A 16,575-nucleotide genomic window follows, 5' to 3' on the forward strand; every position below is an offset into this window, starting at 1 on the left:
TGACTGTGATACCCTTTCAAATAAAATTTGATTTAAAAAAGAGAGGAGGAAAAAAAAATACTGAAATCTCACACTTGGATATGAATTCTGGACCAACCATCACTGCTGTGAGTGAGTGCGAACGACCTTCCACGTCTCAGGTTTTCTTCTGGGTAAATGGGATTTAAACAATGGCACTATCTTGAAGGGAGGTTGTATGAGCAGACAATGTAGCTCCAAAGACAATTACTGAAATGGAAGCAGCCGATCTCAGACCCTAGAACACGCATCCCCTGCGCCTCTCACTGACAGGCCCTACTTGCCTACCTGTGTCCTACCCTGAGGACAGAAACAGCAGTGGCAGAGCACCAGCCACAGTATGCACCCTGCACAATCATGGCCTGGCCAGGGTGGCAAGTGAGGCTGGGCTCCAGCCCTCCCCCTGCTTGCCAAACTGTATGCTCTGGTGCAGGGCTTCTCCAACAGGGTGCAGGGTTTGTGCGGGGGTAGGGTGCATTCCCTTTCCTAATTTACAGGAAAGTGTTGTAGAGATTAGCAGCAACACCATTCAGAGCAGCTAACTTCCTCCTCTCCTCTCCTCTCCAAGTTAAAAGAACACAGTGCAAAGATCTGGGTGTGCACAGGCCTGGGCATCGCCAGAAGCACCCCAGGGGAAGCTGGCAGAGCCACCCACCGGTGTTTGTCTTTCTCCATGCCATTTCCCCTGCACTCACAAGGATATCTTTCTTATGAGCAGGTGTGGCTTCTGCAGAGCTGGCTCCAGTCAACTTTTATACCCACTTCCTAAGTCTGGGACAGCTGGCCAGCCCTCTCTAAAGTGAGGTCACCCACAGGACTAACCTGTGTGGTCCCAGGAGAGCCACGGAGGTCACATCACTCCTTCCCTACTTGCTCCACAGAAGGGCTAGTGGAATAATACCCCTGTCCCAGCGCAGCCTGGGGACCCCAAGGCCTCCCCAGACCATGAGGCTGGACAGGTCAGCAGAAACAGGAGCCACAAGGCCTGCCGGTGGAATGAAAGCAGGGAGGGCACTGACTTGAGCACCGTGGCAGGAGAGAAACAGGGTGACACGCCTGCACTCATGGCGTTCACCCTTGGGGGACACAGACAGACAGCAAACAGGATATGGTGGAGATGACGGGACAATGACAACCACAGGACCACTAACACAGGGCATGGGGGCAGAGAGTAAGGGCCAGCCCTTAGCCAATGGGGGGTTAGAACCATGCCTCCGAGGAGCTGGCTATAAACCAGAGGCCTACATGAAAGGCGGCCATGGGAACATGGGGTAGGCAACAGAAGGTTCCAGACTGAGAGAAGTGCCCAAGACCACCCTGAGCTTGTTGGGTGCAAGGCAGCGAGTCCCATGCAATGGTAGACAGCCAGGAAGGAGAGGGAGTGCCAGGGCGGCCATGGGGACACATGGTATAGATGTCACAGGCCACCCTAACAGCTAAGATTCTACGTTTGGGTGTCATGAATGTCACCGGAGGGCATTAATAACAAAGAGTGACACCACTGGATTCACTTTTTTTGTTGAGACGAGGTCTCACTATGTTGTTCAGGGTGGCCTCAAACTCCTGGGCTGAAGGGATCCTCCCACCTCAGCCTCCCAAACTGCTGAAATTACAGGCCTGAGCCACCACGTCCTGTCCTGAATTCACTTTTAGATCATCCCTGGGGCTGTGCTGCAGCTGCTGTGCATAATCTCACTCTAGTTTTCAACCAATTGATGGGGGAGTACTCTTTCACTCTCATTTACAGATGGGGAAACTGAGGCACAGAGGGACTACATCGAGGGTCCTAAGACCAGACAGCTTGAAAATAGTGGAACCAGGATCTAAAATTCAGCCAGAACTTCTTTTAATCCCTATACTCTATGCACCCATGAAATTTGGGATGAGCCGTCTGGAGCTCAGAAACTGACCAGGTGACCCGAAACAGGTACTTAACCTCTCAGAGCCTCAGAGTCCTTGTCTTTTAAATGTAGATAACAGCAGCAAGTTCTCAAAGGTGTCCTGAGTCTCAAAACATATCCTGGTATTTAACGTCTGCAGCTTCACCAGGGGCTGGGCACAGAGCAAGCACTCAGGACCTGGAAGGTGCCAGCGGCACCTGGCCCTCCCCTCCCAGGCACAAGGCAGCCCCTCTCCATTCAAGCTCTGCCCCAGCCCAGCAAAGAGAGGGGTCCTGAACCACTGCCCCCACTAGTACCACAGTCATACTCACCTCTCCTGGTCCATATGTGACACAGGACCTGCCACGGCCAGGGAGGCAGGCAGAGGCACTGCCACTCCCACTCTGCCCTGCCCCTGACTCAGATCCACCCACGGCCCAGCCTCAAGGGACACTGCTGGGGTGTGGTGGCATGTGGAAGGGGATGGGGAGGAGGCCCCTAGGGAGGTGGCTCTCCATCTCTCTCTCTCTGGGGGTAGCACTTCCTGGAGTTTGTGCCAGGCCCTGACCAGTTCCGCCCCATTCAGCCTTCCCAGAAGGGCTGGCACACAGATCCCTCAGCCTGACCAGACACCAGCCTCCTGTCCATGGTGTGCCCCACAGGCAGGCCCCCCACACCTGAGCGGAGTCCACTTCCAGAAGAGTGCTCCCTATGCAGGTGACACACTGTATCCAAACCCCAAAATCCCCGAGCAGGGACAGCAAAGGTAACGTTCAGCCCTGCGGTCCCCACACAGGTGCCACAAATTCCAGCCCTGCCCCACAGCACAGCCTCTGAATTCAGGCTCTTAGCTCTGGTTTTCAGTGCCTTGGAGCATCGGAGATCTGGGCTCAGAAACCCCTTTCCTCTGCCTCCTCCCGGAAGGAACCCTCACTCGGCAGGTCTTGCACTCCCGCCTCCCCCACCAGAACATCTGCTGGGCACTGAGACGGGCACCATGGTCAGCCTGGCGCTTGATAAACAAGTTTCTGGAACTGTGCAGCTGAGGGTCTGAGGGTCCACACCTGAAGTCCCATGAGTCCCATTAGGAGCCAGCAGGGTTAAAGGGGTTGAGCCGGGGAGTAGTGAGGCAGGCTTGCCAGAGGGGAGGGCCCTGCACTGGGAGGGAGAGTGGGGCAGGGCCCCCAGATGAGGACTTGGTGAAGACGAGGGTGGGCAGGAAAAGCAAGCCCTCCAACCTGCAGCAGCCTGTCCCTGGGAACAGAGAAGGTGCCAAGAGAGTTCCTCTCCAGCTTGTCCCCAGCAGGGAGTCCACCCCCTCAGAGTAAAGGTGGGCCATGAGGGAGGGAAGACGAGGGGAGGAGGGGCCCTTCTAGGTGTCCAGGGCCCAGGCTCTGCGCAGTAGCCCCTCCAGTGAATCTGCCTGAACAGGCAGAGCTGCATCCACACTCAGAGCCTGATGGCACAGAGAGCCCCTTCCAGCAGCTCTCCGCTCCCTTCTGCTCACACAGGCCCTCCCATGTCAGTAACCTACACAGCCTTCTCCAGCACAAACACACTAGTCCATACTCAGGCACACTGAGTCACACACACACACACTCACCCCCCGACACACATACACCCAGCTCTCAGACCTCCTCCTCTCTGCCCCCACCCCCCATAACCACATACAGCTTCCGGGGCTTGAGGGCCCCCCTAAGCCGGGGCACTCTTTTCCCCCATTCCTCAGGGCTGGCCGAGGCTGGACTCAGCTGCTGCCGCTGCTCTACCTCCCTCAGGCCCACTGGGTTCCTCCCACCCCAGCTCTGGCTCCTGGAGACTGTGTCAGCTTGCAGGTCCCTGGAGCTATCACCAGGCAGCCCAGAGCCTCCACCCCAGCTCTGGCTCCTGGAGACTTTGTTTGTCAGCTTGCAGGTCCCTGGAGCTATCACCAGGCAGCCCAAAACCTCTAAGGGGCAGGGAGTGGCTGTGCCGGCCCTCAGGGACCTCTTTCCTCCAAAGTCAGGGAAAGGGGAACCCTGGACTCCTCACCCTCTGCCCAGCCAGGCTCAGCTCCCAGAAAGATTCTGGCTCCTGACCGGAGACCCAGCCACAACTATGAGCCCCACAGGTGTGTCCCCAGCAGGCCTGAGGAGTGTCCTGGGGCAGCCTGTGGCCGTTTGGCCAAGGGTACTGTAGAGCCTGCTGCCCCATGGAGGGCACTCCCTGGCCCAGCAACCATATAACACACACTCACTGCCCTCTGGGCCCGTCTCAGCCTCTCTGCACCTGTGCCTAGTCCCAGTGACAGGGACTGTCCTCACAGCCCAACCAGCACCCAAATCCGGGAACCTGCGAGGCCTTCCTCCAGCTGCCCCGCCAGCCTGCTCACACTTTCTGGGCTCAAGCCCTGAGGCTTTAGCAATCTCACGGTCATCTGCACCCATACCTGGGGGAGTGATGGGAGGGACAGACTCAGGCCTGTCACGGCCTGGTCACTGCCTGGGGACAGAGGCTTCCAGAGCCTACAACTTGTTCAGCAGGTCTGGGCTATGGCCCACACCCCCTTCTGCACACAGCAGCCAGCCCAGGGTCCCATGGAATACCCCGGGGCAGAGACACTAAATCAACTGAAGGCGGTGCCAGGGGTCATGCCAAGTGCCTGAACCCTGGCTTCTCCATCTTCTGGGAGGCCCCAACCCCAGCCCTGGGGAATCTAAGGTCCTGGCCAGCGCCTCCTCCTCCTCCCAGCCCTGAGGAACCATCCTTATTCTCAAGGTGGAAGAGCTCGGCCCTCAGTCCCCTGCAGCCTGGGATAAGACCCACCCTAAGGGCTGGTGCACGACCAGAGGCTCTTCCTAAGGAAGCCTGGTGCCAGAAAACCCAGACACTGAGGCACAAGTCAGACACAGAGCCTGGGAACACCCAGGAGAGCACGCCCCCCAGGGTCACATCCCCCAGGGTCCCGGCCCCAATCGAAGCTGGGAGAGCTCAGAGCGCCCCCTGGCCCGAATCCTCCTGGCCACCCCTGCGTGGCTGTTTCCTTCAGCCCAGGAGAAGCTGAAGGGATCGTGGCCCAGGATCCTCCTACCCCCACCCCCGAGAACACACCAAGGCCTGGCAGCTCACCTGACCCTGCAGGGCTGCCAGTCCAGCTGTGCCCCAAAGAGAACATTCGCTTCTTGCTCTATTTGGACAGCTGCAGGGTCAGTGATGCTCAGCAGAGAACGTCTCATCACGGAGTGGGGAGTGAGGTGATCAGGGCCACAGGCCCTCTGATGGGGGTGGGTCAAGGCCAGAGCTGCATCCCTGGATGAGTGGGCTGGGAGGGGGCCCTGGACCAGCCTAGCAGGGCACAGGGACAAGCTGCAGTTATTCTGCCCTCCTGAGCACCACAAGAGGAGTGGTCAGAGGGGTTCTGGAACCAGGGCTGGCACCTGGCTGGAGGCAATGGAAGCCAGGAACTGATTCCCCTTCTAATGGCATTTATTCAGTTACAAGCTGGGGCCAAGGACCAGCCTCCGAAGTCCAGCCCAACACCTGACCTCACCTCACCCCAGACAGGTCCCACAGCCCCCTCCTCAGCTCTTCCAGGACTGGTGAGAAAGGTCCAAAGAAAAGAAGACAAAGCATCCACAAGCAGAGGTCAGTGGCTGGACTTCACCCTCCCCTCCTCAGGAAGCAGGAGGTAGAACCGGGAGGTCAAGACCAGAACTTTCCCCTCCTGCTCCCACTCTCTCCTCCTCTCTGGCCCTCATCTCCTGCCCTCTCCTCCTGGTCCCTGTGTCCTTTCCAGCCATCCCATCCTGGTGTCTCCTGGTTCCCATCTCCACCTCCTCCTCCTTTCCTCCTCTGTCCACAGCCCCCGGTTATGTAAGGGGCTTGGGAACACACAGAGGGAGCTTTGTTGTCAAACCAAATCCATATGGAGCTGGAATGCGTCACAGTAACTGGTGCCCATTTTCTCCACCCTGGCAGGGCTGGGACTCCAGGCAGGGAACCTCTACACACCTCTGTTTTGGGAGGCGGGGGATGAACAATGGGCCCAGGGCTCTCAGGCAGCTGAATGGGTGGCCAGGGATCAGTCTCCACTATGAGAGACCACAGCAGGGGAGCAGCTGGTCTCTAAGGCAAAGCAAAGCCACAGTGCAAAGCCAGGGTCTCAAAACCAACAGAGGCAAGCTCCGGGCCAGGGGCAGGGCAGCACCACAGCAGGCCTGGGGTGGGGAGGGGCTGTGCACATGCACAAGTGCACTCCATGTTCTTGTCTATGCAAGGATGCGTGGCCATATACCCTCTCTCACACACTCATCTGCACACTTCCAGGCATGCATGTAGAGACAGAAATGCACGCATCAGCCCAAGCACAAAAGGCTGTTGTGTGCTCACCTGGATGGGGGCTGAGTAAAAATCTCTCTGCTTTGGCCAACTCCCTCCATTCCTGCAGATACCGCTGGGGCAAAGAGCTCTGGAGAGAAGAGGTCACCGGTCAGGGAAGCTCTATGAGCCAGCTCTTCTTTGGAGACGCTCAGGTTCCAGAAAGATGAAATCCCACCTACCTGCTGAGGAGGTCTCTAGTGCTAGGGCAATTCGCTTTATTTGACAGGTCATCCACCAAATAAGAGTTTACAGACCTAATGGCACTATCATTGCCCTTATCACTCTCAGTCTTCTGGAAAGGCTGAATGGAGAAATGGCATCACAAAACTAAAATGAGCTAAATTAACAGAGTCAACTGGATTATCTTGGCCAAAATAATTACCACCGACCTTTATGGCAAGAACATCAACCCCTAGGGGAACACACAAAGTGGCCCTTCACGAAATAAACACTGAACGACTTGTGCCTTTCATAATAGAACTTCATTTATCCAATGTACTGTTGGCTCTGATACGACTCAATCCTGCAAGGCCTTGATGTATTATGCCAAAGTATATTCCACCAGGTGAAGGAGGCTTTCTGTGACCTGCCTACTGATGATCCCACCTTCTGTGACCTGGAATCTGGAAACTGGGTCTTTTTTTTTTTTTTTTTTTTTGAGACAGTCTCGCTGTGTCGCCCAGGCTGTAGTGCAATGGCACAATCTCAGCACACTGCAACCTCTACCTCATGGGTTCAAGCAATTCTCCTGCCTCAGCCTTCCAAGTAGCTGGGATTACAGGCATGCGTCACCACGCCTGGCTAATTTTTGTATTTTTAGCAGACATGGGGTTTCACCATGTTGGCCAGGCTGGTCTCAAACTCCTGACCTCAGGTCATCCGCCTGCCTCAGCCTCCCAAAGTGCTGGGATTACAGGCGTGAGTCACTGTGCCCAGCCAAGACTAGTTCTTTTGTAAAAGACAGCAGAGAACAACTGCCCTTGAGCCCTGTTGAAAGAGACTATACCAGTTTCTTCTTACTATTCTCACCGTAGTAAAACGTCAGGATCTTGAACCTTGGGTACATGTTTCACAGCTAATGAGAGCTCTCTTAGACTTTCGGACTTGTCAACCCACATGTGATTTAAAATTAAGGATACTGGCCGGGCATGGTGGCTCACGCCTGTAATCTCAGCACTTAGGGAGGGCGAGGCAGGTGGATCACCTGAGGTCAGGAGTTTGAGAACAGCCTGGCCAACGTGGTGAAACCCAATCTCTACAAAAAATACAAAAATTAGACAGGTGTGGTGGCAGATTCCTGTAATCTCAGTTACTCAGGAGGATGAGGCAGGAGAATCACTTGAACCCGGGAAGCGGAGGTTGCAGTGAGCTGAGATTGTGCCACTGCACTGCAGCCTGGGCAAAAAGAGAGAAACTCCGTCTCAATAATAATAATAATAATAATAATAATAATAATAATAATATAAAAATAAAATTAAGGATCCCCAAGAGAAATTCTTCCATAAAAGTAGATGATATCGGCTGGGCACAGTGGCTCATGCCTATAATCCCAGCATTTTGGCAGGCTGAGGCGGGAGGATCACGAGGTCAAGAGTTCCAGACTAGCCTGACCAACATAGTGAAACCCTGTCTCTGCTAAAAATACAAAAATTAGCTGGGCGCAGTGGTGCGCACTTGTAGTCCCAGCTACTCAGGAGGCTGAGGCAGGAGAATCGCTTGAACCTGGGAGGCGGAGGTTGCAGTGAGCCGAGATCGCACCACTGTACTCCAGCCTGGGCAACAGGGCGAGACTCCGTCTCAAAAAAAAAAAGTAGATGATATCACGAAATAGACACAGCTTTCCCAAGACAATGAAACAAGACTCCATGTGGCTCCCTTCCATTGACTCAGACTTGTTTTTGTTTGGTTTTAGCACAAAATGTTCACACTTTTATTTTTGTTAGGGAATTTCATTATTTAAACTGAATATCCTCTAAGATCTACTGCTCAACACGAAGCCATTCTCACTACTAAGCAAAGCAACTGCTGGCTACGTCATCCTCTAGACAAATGGAAACAATCAAAACTAATATTAGAACCTGTTCCCATACACACTTGAGTGAGCAATTCAGGAAAATGGCATTATGAAAAGGGTTGGTATTCTTCCCTTGGCAGGTTGGCTAATATTTATGATCAACCAGGGTAGCAATGGGAAGAAGCAATAGAGGCAAAGGGATGGCCCACAACGATGATTGATGTCATGAACGGTAACTTATCTCTATGCACAGAAAACATGAATGGAACTGGGCCTAATCTAAGCAGTGTTCCAGAATCCCTCTGTAATCAAATTCTTAGGTTTGACACAGATTATGAAGACTAGACTCCTATATATGACACATATAAAATCAGAACATGACCACGAAAGCCTCAACCATATCATCAGAGAACTTACTAGAACTAGACATTGGTTCAATGGAAACGCTACAGGAAAATTGTATGCCTCAATAGATCCACTATATAAAGTAAATAATAATCTTGCTTATTGGACAGATCAATGCTCAGGTCATATTTGGAAAGAAAACCAATCATCCCTTTGGGAGACCAAGGCGGGCAGATCACGAGGCCAGGAGATTGAGACCATCCTGGCTAACACGGTGAAACCCCGTCTCTACTAAAAATAAAAAAAATTAGCCGGGCCTGGTGGCAGGCACCTGTAGTCCCAGCTACTGGGGAGGCTCAGACAGGAGAATCACTTGAACCTGGGAAGTGGAGGTTGCAGTGAGCCAAGATCACGCCACTGCACTCCAGCCTGGGTGACACAGCAAGACTCCGTCTCAAAGAAAAAGAAAACCAATCATCCCTAATTGATGATGGCATACAGTCATTTTATCAAATTCAAAAAATGTTTTTTGTTCCTACTCCAATTGAAACCATAACCATTCAACGTGGCACTGTGCAGATGCAGTTGTGACCAAGAGTAACCATGACATTTGTATCACCCTCAACTGGTGGGTAATAGGATCCACTTTGACCCTTTCTATCAATAACACTGAATTATTCATCTTATGCAGCAACAACATACATAAAGGTGTTTCACCTAGCCAGTCTGGATCTGTGGTTTGGGCTATCTTCTACCTAAAATGACTAGATATGACTCTTCAACTGCCATACACATCCTTAACTTTGAGTCATTTGTACATAAAATGACCCCTCACAAAAGAGAATCATAATATCCCAGACACAATCTTATGAAGGGGTTCTAGATTTCATACTTCTGTAAGAACCCTTTTCTCTCAGTTGAGAGTGTCTGAATTGAAAAAAATCAATTAATATTTTAAATTTTACCAACTTCTGAAAAAAAGTTTAAATGACACTTCGAATTATCTTAAGCGGTACAATCTGGGATGAATAAATTGGCCTCAGTAGTACTGTACAATAGAAGACTTCTTGCTACTTTAACTGCTCAAAAAGGGAGACCTTGTTCCCTAATTGGTAAAAAGTTGTAGTTGGCCAGGCGCGTGGCTCATGCCTATAATCCCAGCACTCTGGGAGGCTGAGGGAAGTGGATCACCTGAGGTCAAGAGTCCGAGACCAGCCTGGCCAACATGGTGAAACCCTGTCTCTACTAAAAATACAAAATTAGCTGGATGTGGTGGCACATGCCTGTATTCCCAGCTATTCAGGAGGCTGAGACAGGAGAATCACTTGAACCCAGGAGGCAGAAGCTGAAGTGAGTCAAGATCACACCATTGCACTCCAGCCTTGGCAAGACAAAGTGAGACTCCATCTCAAAAAAAAAAAAAAAAAAAAAAAAAGTTGTTGTTGGCCAGGTCTGGTGGCTCACACCTGTAATCCCAGTACTTTGGGAAGCTGAGGTGGGTGGATCACCTGAGGTGATGAGTTCAAGACCAGCGTGGCCAACATAGTGAAATCCCATCTCTACTAAAAACACAAAAATTAGCCGGGTGTGGTGGTGCACACCTGTAGTCCCAACTACTCGGGAGGTTGAGGCAGGAGAATCACTTGAACCTGGAAGGTGGAGGTTACAGTGAGCTGAGATTGCGCCACTGCACTCTAGCCTGGGCAACAGAGTGAGAATCGATCTCAAAAACAAACAAACAAACAAACAAACAAACAAAGTGTCGTTTTTATGTGAACAAATCAGGTATTACCGAAAATCTTAAAAACCTTAAAGAACACACATGAGTTTTTCATGACATGGGCACTGTGTCCTCCACTGATTCACTCAGTTGGTTAAGTCTTGGCTCCTGGGAATCTTTGCTCAGAGGAATCTTTCAATCCTTGGCTATTACTCTCCTTTAATTATTATGCTTACCCCCCTGGTGCCTTGTATTCTCTCAAGGGTTCTAAATGATTTCCAACAGCTGCTCAAATATCAAATGATTACCATGAGGCTCATCCAACTTGAGGAAAGCAACACTGACTATGTAACTGCTAACTGTGGCCAAGGAATTCTGATCCCCAACCTACCTGCTGATCATGACAACAAGAACATCTACCTGATTCTGTCCCAGCGACTACATCAGTGGTGGTAACAGAGAATAACGCTGTGTCATCTAGTCACACTATCAGCTTGCTAAGAGAGTAACCAAAAGCAAGGAACTGTTAAAGCACAATTTGGAGACCAGGCCTGAAAAATTCCTTACCAAACAAAACCAATGACGCCTTCACAACAGCCTTAACCTTGCTTAAAAGACAGCATAATCAAATCTTAACGGGTTATTTATGGTAAATGCTTCTGGTTGACACAAATAAAACTTCAGCCAATCATAAGCAGCCAACTAACATATGGTTATGTGACTAGGAAACTTCCAACAAGGTAAACCAAGCAAAGCAATTTTGTAATTGCAACCAATTAAATCAAATAAATTCTTTATTTTGCTTTTTACATTCACCCTCCGAACACCTGCGTCTGAAACTTTGTCATTGGGCCACTACACCTCTTTTGGTTTTCTGTTTCCCAATTCAATTCTCACACAAATAAACTCTTGAAAATATTATTGTGCCTGAAAAATTCTCTTTCACACAGGTAATTTATTTTATATCATTACTGGCTTTCAAGTATTGCACACTATCCTGTGACCTCTGAAACTGAAGACATTTTAATACCAAGAGCCAATCGGAGTAACTTACTATAGAATATGCTCTATGATATAATGTAATTTCATATTATATAATTCTGTGTTCTCCTATCTTGCCTGTGAGGCTATGACCTCTGTGGTCAGGAACTTCTTTATATCTCTAGGTTCTATTAAACTGCCAAGAATGTGGCAGATGTTTTACAGACATTTGACAAACAATAATATGTGAATAACGATGTATTGCATGGCAAATTAACAACTGAAACAACATACTGCACGTCCACTTTGTGTGAAACCAGGATCTCTTACTCATGGCTGGGGGCAAAAAAAAAAAAAGGAAAAAAAAAAGGAATCAGGATCTCACAATCTCTGCCCTACTAACTTTGAGGGCCAGATAGTTCATTGCTGCGGCGTCTGTCTTGTGTATTATGGGATGTTTAGCAGCATCTCTGGCCTCTACCCACTAGACACCAGTAGGAAATCCCACTCCTCAGGTGTGACAGAATGTTTCCAGACATTTCCAAATGCTGAGGACCACTGTGCTAGATGCTTCTAAGGGCTGTGCAATTATTAAATAAGATCTCGACCCGGTGGGTTCAACATGATAATTATCTCCATTGTGGAGCCAGGGAACTAAGGTGAGAAAGGGGTCAGTAACGGGCCCAGGTTGTACAGCTCATGAGGAGTGGAGCTGGGGCTGGAATTCTGGCTCCTCTGCCCAGAACACACCCCAAACCCCCACACCATACAGCTTCTTGGGTTTTTTTATTGTTTTGTTTTTGTTTTGAGACAGAGTCTTGCTCTGTCACCCAGGCTGGAGTGCAATGGCGTGATCTTGGCTCACTCCAATCTCTGCCTCCTGGGTTCAAGCAATTCTCCTGCCTCAGGCTCCCGAGTAGCTGGGATGACAGGCACCCGCCACCACACCCAGCTAATATTTGTATTGTTTAAGTACAGACAAGAGTTTTACCATGTTGGCCAGGCTGGTCTCGAACTCCTGACCTCAAGTGATCCACCTGCCTTGGCCTCCCAAAGTGCTGAGATTACAGGCGTGAGCCACCGCGCCTGGCCCCTACAGGTTCTTCTAAAACCATCCTGTGCAGACTGGCTCCCTAGTCTCCATGATCCCTGGGATGTCCACCCTGCCCTATACAGCAATTAGGGGAAGGGGCTTCGAGCATATCCAAGTCCTTCAGAGGCTCTGCAGTGACAAAGAGCCTGTCCAGCCCCTTCTCAGTCACGCTTCCACACGAGACACAGTCTCTAGCCCCCACAGCCCTGGCGCTCTTTGGAAGCTCTGGAGTGCATGTTCAAGGCACACAGCTCTATTTGTGGGATCACTAATGTCTGCCAGCTGGACACCAGACTTCCATGAATCTGACCATTTTTTGCAGCCACATCCCACCACTGGCACGGACTCACTCTCTCTGCTATAGGCCAGGTCTCCAAGGCTACAGACTCCTCTGGCTTCCCTGCTGAACCTCAGCGCCGGCCTGGGCTGTACCTGCTTCCACACATTCCACAGCCTGTCCAGGAGTGAGTCTCCACTGTGTCTGCCAACCCACAGCGATTCCTCTCGGTTTAGTGTCCACTGCCCATGTTCTACAGGGGACTCAGGCTAGACTGTGCAGTTAACGTAATCAGTACAACTGCCAGGTACAGCGAGAGCACGCTGGGGAGTTCTCCCACAGGGTTAGACGCCACTCGGATACAGATGGTCCACTAATTGCAAGTCCCCAGAACAGACCGGTCATCTGTAAAACTCCTCCTCAGCTCCAAAACCTCCATGGGCTCCTCTTCTCACTCATGGGGAGAGTCCGGGTCCTTGCTCTGACCCACAGAGACACACGAGGTCTACTGGCCAGCACCTCCTCCCTCCTTGCCTAACTCCTCTCCATGGAGGCTGCTCCATGAACCAGCCTCACCAGGTCTGGGGGGCTACTTGGGCATGCTCCCTCCTCTGAGGCTTTGTACTTTCTGTTCACTCAGTCAGGAATGCTTTTCCCTAGACATGGGCTTGGCTATCTCTCTTCATCCAGCTTTCCTTTTCTCTCTCTCTCTTTCTATTTTTGGAGACAAACTCTTGCTTTGTCATTCAGGCTAGGGTACAGTGGTGTGATCTTGGCTCACTCTAACCTCCACCTCCCGGGTTCAAGCAATTCTCATGCCTCAGCTTCCCAAGTAGCTGGGATTTCAGACATGCACCACCACACCCAGCTAATTTTTGTACTTTTAGTAGGGATTGGGTTTCCCCATGTTGTCCAGGCTGGTCTCGAACTCCTGACCTCAAGTGATCCGCCAGCCTCAACCTCCCAAAGTGCTGGGATTACAGGGGTGAGCCACTGTGCCTGGCTTCTTTGTCCAGCTCTTTACTCAGTTTCTCTACTTCCCAGCAACAACTCCACACACCCAACACTGCAGGTCCCCTCCCCTGCTTGCAAAAATGTTTCTCTTGTTTTGCCTGTTGCTTTATCACCCATGTCGACAATAGTGCCCAGCACCCAGTGGGCTCTCAATACAAACATGTTAAACTAATAAATGGATCTGTTCATCGGATGGCATCGCCCCAGTGCCAGTGGAACAGAATGGAAGAGGCAGTGACAGTAGGTCAGATATCCTTTGGCCTCTGTGGCACAGCCCCTGGCTGGACACTGCAGCCTCACCCCATCATTGAACACTGTGATCACGGCACGCCTGGGCATGGGGAGGCTTCCTGGCTCATTAGAGTCGGCAGAGAGCACAGTGAGTAACTGACCAGCTAACTGCCTCAGAGCCATGCATGAGAGGATGGAAACATCTCTCAGGCTGTCTGACCTTTGAGGGAAAGGAGCCAGACAGGCTTCCACCTACAGCAAAAGGCGCTCTCTGTTCCCACCCTCGGGCTCCACAGGCTACCCCTGCATCTGCCCCTGCAGCCTGGTACTGCAGACTCCTGTATAGAAACATTGTATCACCCGTTTATCAGCTGCCAGTCACAAGACACCAACCACTTGAAAATCATACCTTGGTGTCTGCCTGGGAGGGGCAGAGGCTTTGAATTCCATCCTCAGGGTGAGAAAGCTGAAGCCAGTGTGAGGAGGTAGAAGTCAAGAGTGCAGCCCAGGCCCAAAGTAAAGGACAAATCCAGTGCCTGTGTGGACCTGCTCCAGGTCCTGGTCGGGGGCTCCCCGGAACCCCTCCGTCCCAGGAAAAGCAATGCACCCACCCCAAGGATTTGAAGTTAAAGGCAAAATTGGGGAAGTTGCACTCCCCACCTCCCATCTTTCTAGAGGCAGTACCTCCTAGAGTCAGCACCCGATTAATCCATCTCCAAAGCAGCACCCCGTCTCAAGAGCAGCACCCCCTCTCCAGAACAGACCCTCTCAAAGCTCCTCCACGACTCAGCAGGCACAGGGGTGCACAGTACTCAAGATGTCAGGCTTTGAACAAGTCAGGTACAGTGCATGTAATCAACAAATACTTGAATATATAATATCAGTATTCCCATGAAACAAAGAGTAAAAAACATGGAATCAAAGAGAAAACAAGAGACAAGATAAGATCCCACAATTGTGCTTCTGGGTATATACCCCAAAGAACTGAAACCAGGATATCAAAGCGAGATTTGCACACCCATGTTCATAGCAGCATTATTCACAATAGCTAATGGGGAAGCAATCCAAGTGTCCATCAATGGATGAATGCACAAAATGTGATCTATGCATACGATGAAATATGATTCAGCCTGAAAAAGAAAGGAAATTCATGTAAAGGAAATATTAAGGAGTTTTGCTGTACAAAATCCAAAGTGGGCTAGGTGCAGTGGCTCACGCCTTTAATCCCAGCACTTTGGGAGGCCGAGGAGGGCGGATCACCTGAGGTCGGGAATTCGAGACCAGCCTGACCAACATGGAGAAACCCCGTAAAAATACAAAATTAGCCAGGCGTGGTGGTGCACGCCTGTAATCCCAGCTACTTGGGAGGCTGAGGCAGAAGAATCGCTTGAACCCAGGAGACAGAGGTTGCAGTGAGCTGAGATCGTGCCATTACACTCCAGCCTGGGCAACAAGAGTGAAACTCTGTCTCAAAAGAAAAAAGAAAAAGAAAGGAAAGAAAGAAATTCTGACACACACTGCAACATGTATCAACCCTGAAGACTGCTATGCAAAGCGAAATAAGCCAGTTACAAAAGGACAAATACTGTATCATTCCACTTATAGGAGGTACTCAAAAGCAGTCAAACTCATAGACACAGAAAGCAGAATGGTGGTTGCCAAGGGCTGAGGGGAAAAAGAAATGAGCTACTGACTAGCAGGTAGGATGTTTCAGTTTGACGAGATGAAAAGATTTCTGGAGATGGATGGCGGCATAGTATCACATTCTAAATGTACTTAATGCCACTGAACTATACACATAAAAAAGGTTAAGATGGTCAATAGAACCTTGTGCTTGTGCATTTTACCATAACAACCACCAAAACAATCAAAGGAATAAAAAAGAACACAAAAAGGCAATTCACAGAATAAATTCAAACACCTAATAGACATAAGAAAAGATGCTCAAGCTCACTAGTAACCAGGGAATACAGATTAAAACCAAATTTAGTTTCTCCCACATTGCTGGTAGGAGTACCAGTTGATACATAGGCTTAGAAGAGCACTTCACAATATGTAGTCAGGCTGAAGATGTGCATACCTTACAATCTGGTGATTGCATTTCCAGGCATAGCCTCGAGTGACCCTCCCTTGTACGAGACACCCCATTCAAGCCTGTTTATTAAGCAGTGCTACAAGAGCAAAAAATGGAAACAACTTAACTATCCTCAGGAGAGGGATGGCTACAGAAGCGTGCTACATTCATGCAACTGAATACTATATAGCCATGTCAACTGAAGAAATCAATCCATATGGGCCAACTGGGATCAATGTGAAAACGTAACATCAACTGCTTAAAGTGTTGCAAATATATAAAGGATGAATCCAAAAACAGCACAAAGTTTGTGTACATTTGTAAATAGTGTCTGCTTATGTGTATAATGAAAGAATAGGCCAGGCATGGTGGCTCACGCCTATAATCCCAGCACTTTGGGAGGCCAAGGTGGGCAAATCACGAGGTCAGGAGCTTGAGATCAGCCTGGCCAACATCGTGAAACCCCGTCTCTACTAAAAATACAAAAATTAGACAGGCAAGATGGCGTGCGTCTGTAATCCCAGCTATTCAGGAGGCTGAGGCAGGAAAATCGCTTGAACCTGGTTGGC

The 16,575-nt window shown here is 50.2% G+C and overlaps 1 protein-coding gene across 7 annotated transcripts in view; it reads right to left on the reverse strand.

Moving 5' to 3' along the window:
- The window catches only part of ST3GAL4 (ST3 beta-galactoside alpha-2,3-sialyltransferase 4), a 61,185-nt gene that overhangs the window by 28,774 nt on the left and 15,836 nt on the right, over positions 1 to 16,575 (reverse strand). Inside the window, exon 2 of one of the 7 annotated variants that reach the window (XM_030918270.1) lies at positions 6,267 to 6,345. The exons of 4 other annotated variants lie outside the window; for them this stretch is intronic. The gene's annotated coding sequence lies outside the window, so the exon portion shown is untranslated. Of the gene's footprint in view, positions 1 to 5,006; positions 5,070 to 6,266; positions 6,346 to 16,575 lie in introns of those variants that run through there. 2 more of the 7 variants (XM_030918268.1, XM_030918273.1) reach the window with 2 other exon arrangements.

Source organism: Rhinopithecus roxellana, chromosome 15 (genome assembly GCF_007565055.1).
Source record: "Rhinopithecus roxellana isolate Shanxi Qingling chromosome 15, ASM756505v1, whole genome shotgun sequence".
Taxonomy (NCBI): domain Eukaryota; kingdom Metazoa; phylum Chordata; class Mammalia; order Primates; family Cercopithecidae; genus Rhinopithecus; species Rhinopithecus roxellana.